The sequence below is a fragment of the Vespa crabro genome, chromosome 22 (genome assembly GCF_910589235.1).
Source record: "Vespa crabro chromosome 22, iyVesCrab1.2, whole genome shotgun sequence".
NCBI classification, from domain to species: domain Eukaryota; kingdom Metazoa; phylum Arthropoda; class Insecta; order Hymenoptera; family Vespidae; genus Vespa; species Vespa crabro.
In genome coordinates, this window is record NC_060976.1 from 1,998,920 (window position 1) to 2,002,500 (window position 3,581).

The 3,581-nt window shown below is 27.5% G+C and overlaps 1 long non-coding RNA gene across 1 annotated transcript in view; it reads left to right on the top strand.

The window, feature by feature from the left end:
- The first annotated feature begins 240 nt into the window (after nt 1-240).
- Nucleotides 241-3,581, top strand: part of LOC124431667 — an 18,658-nt gene continuing 15,317 nt past the window's right edge. The window contains exons 1-2 of the long non-coding RNA XR_006944063.1: nt 241-622; nt 1,108-1,202. This is a non-coding gene — a long non-coding RNA (uncharacterized LOC124431667). The remainder of the gene's footprint in view (nt 623-1,107; nt 1,203-3,581) is intronic.

Below are 3,581 nucleotides of genomic sequence, written 5' to 3' on the forward strand. Positions count from 1 at the left end.
AAATTAATTCATATATACGTAAAATGACGCACTACATATTGGTATCAAAAATACCCGCTCATTTCGACGCAACCAATCAACGCTCTTTCCAATTCGTGTGTCCTATTGGAGATCGTAATGAAGTTTCGTCATTACATTAATTACAAATAATTAACATATATTTTCTAACCATCTTCCAATATATCAATCGATTTTTAAATAAATGATTTCTTCAATTGACTTTGTTGGACGAATCCTGACAAAATCGAGAATAAAAAATTCATCTGCATGGAAAATAAACGTATGCGTGCTTAAAGAGATTTTTCTTACAAAATTTCTTTTTTTCATGTTTTTTGAGCTTTATTTTTATAATCATCAAATTTCAATGATTAATTTTCATAGGTTGGACTAACAAAATATCCGTTCTGACGATTTTTAAGTTCATATATCATATTTTTAATATTTCGATATTTTCGTACATTGATTTGAAAAATTATAAGTTTTCGCGGGTGTGTTCATAGCACAGATGGCGTATTGCGCATGCGCGAGGTCCGCTTAATTTCCTTACTGTTGGTGAACCTGCCATTTTGAATTATATTGTCTTACCGATAACACTGGAGCTTTGACGTCTCGTTAATTACAGGTAATTAATATATTATTTTCCAACGTACAACCTCAATTTATATATCAATCGATTGACAAAAATGCGATTTTCATACGTGAATTGTTTCCAATAGTCGTGGCATCGTTTACTTTAAAAGATATCCGCGAAAATAAAATTGGCGTCTCGACGATTTCTGTGGGTGATGATGGGATTGGATTGAGTGGGAGACGCTTTTTGTTTCAAATTTTCTTCGTATATTTTCTCGCTATCGAAATATACTTTTCTCTCGTCTATTAAAGGCGCTCTAATTAATAATCTTTCATTAATTAGCGTTGCGTTCAATTAAATTTCGTCTTATATACAACTTTCATATATGTATGTATGTGTGTGTATATATATATATATATATATATATATATCTTTTTACATATAGATATCTTTTTTACCTACACATACGGAACATACACACATATATATACGTTGGCAATTATCTACTTTGTTAATATTAATCTAATATTTTTCAGATATTCAAGAAGCACCTATGAATTGAAAAAGATCTATGCAGTATGTAATATCAACGCAACTACTCCTTTACACGTCTCTACACGTACATGTATACGTAAGTCAATTTTACTTTTTAATAAATACAGCGAGAGCAAGACCAAGAACGAGAGCGAGAGAGAGAGAGAGAGAAAGAGAGAGGGAGAGAGATAACATTAGGATATATATATATATATATATATATATATATATATATATATTAAAAGTTCCCTCATCAATTGCGTAGACATTCATTATTTATGGAATTTTTAGTCTTCGATAAACAACAAAACAAAAAGCTATCGATACACACACATACACACACACACACACACACATTTTTCGAGTAGTACAGCCAGCATACACACATGCTCCGAGTATAAATACAGTATAAACAGTATAAACACAGACACAATATCTATTATATATATATGTTTATATTACGCTGTAATGTACTATTCGAAGAATTTAACAAGTATCGGCTACATATAAAGCATATATATGTAAACAATCAAAGGACAATCCAAGAGTGTACGCCTATGACACGCGACTTTTTTTCATTCTTATCTTTACTAACGAATTATACGTTGTTCTTGTTTTTATTCGCGGGCTTTGCAAAAAACGTGTTCAGAGACCTGCTCCTATTTCTTAATTCCGACCAGTTCAATTTATTATTATATTATTTACATTATATTACGTATAACGTTTAATAAGACTTGATTTAATTATTTATGATTTATTAATTTTAATTTATATTTTATATATTCTAGTTTCATTTATTAACCCTCTATGGGCTCGTGTAACTTTAAGGTCACATTTTAATTTATTATTATTATAAATAATTATAGCTTTTTTTTCATGAGATGGCGCATAAATTTTAATTAAATTTTTCTTTTTTTTTTTTTTCGATTTAAAACAAAAATTCGGCTCATAGAGGATTAATGGAACATATTAATGGACAATTTTTAATAAATTTTTTTCTCTTTATTTATGATTTTTTTTTACAAGATTTATTACAAATTTTATTACAATCTTTGCAAATTAGATGAATTTAAAACTGTTCGATCTTTTGCTTAACTTTTAATAATACATGATGGGATTATATTTATATCCCATCTCGAAAAGTTGAATTATTTTAATTATAGTCACACGTGATTTGATATTTTATTTGAAGTAAAATATTAAAGAGTCATGTAATTATTATTATAGTTAAAATTCTCTGTAACTTTGGATTTTTTTTTTTTTTTAAATCGCGTGCCTCAAAGAATTGTTAAAGCAATTATGTCATTAAGTTTTTTTTTTTTTTTTCTTTTTTTTTTGACGCTTATCATATAACACAAGTCGTTTTCTATAGTAAATAATCAGATACTTACGATTCGACGGTGGTTGGTGGTTGTTGTTGTAGTAATTGTTTTCTTCTTGTTCATTTTAAAAAGGTTTATTAAGATTGAAATCCGATTAAAATCCGTTGAGAAATATTTATTAGATTATTATTACATAAATATAAATCAATTGATCAATTTTTCAAATATAATCACGCTTCGTTCATTGACAATTTTATTTCTATTTAATTTTATAATCTCGAAGAAGTGTTCTCCATCGTATTTCAATTTTACGTTTGGACGTAATGTATCTTCAAGCTTAGAAAAAAAAAAAAAAAAATAGAAGAAAAAAGAAAGAAAAAATAAAACAAAAAATAAATAAAAAAACGAGTATTCCTCGTATATACATACGATAGTTAAAATAAAAAAGAAATATATATATATAAATGTTTGCCTTTTCATGTGATTATTATTAACATCGCGTTGAAAAAAGAAAAAAAAATATATATATATATATATAATGATTAAAAAGAAATATTACCGGTAAAATAATGAAAACGATGTACTTTCGAGTATAGAAAAAAAAAAGAAGCTTCTTTTTTTTTTTTTTTTTTTAACACAAGCAATCGTCGTAATTCAACAGACGAATCGCCGATGAATCATTTCCTTTTTTTTTTCTACTATTTTTCTTTTTGTTTTTTCGTTTCTCGCTTTCAAAAATTCGTGAAAAAAGCATGCCTCTATTGCTCGTCGGTTTCATAGAATCCAACTACGATTATCGTCAAACATACAAAGCGTGATGTGGGAGGGTGAGAGTGTGTGAGGGATTGATAGAGGTCCGGTGATGGTTTTAAATGGTGGACTTTCGCGTGGAAAGAAGCTTAGGAAATAACTTTATTAATCTCATAAAAAGTTGTATTGTGAAAATAAATATTATATGAACACGAATATCGTCATCTGTCCGTTTACGCGATCGGCCGACGTCGATATTATTATTATTATTTAATTAATTCGTTTGTACGAAAATTTCAAAAAAGAAAAAAGAAAAAAAAAAAAAAAGAAAAAAAAAAGTAAGAAAAAAAAAATAATAACAATAATAAAGAAAGAAATATATATACCCATTTAATTTCGCGCGA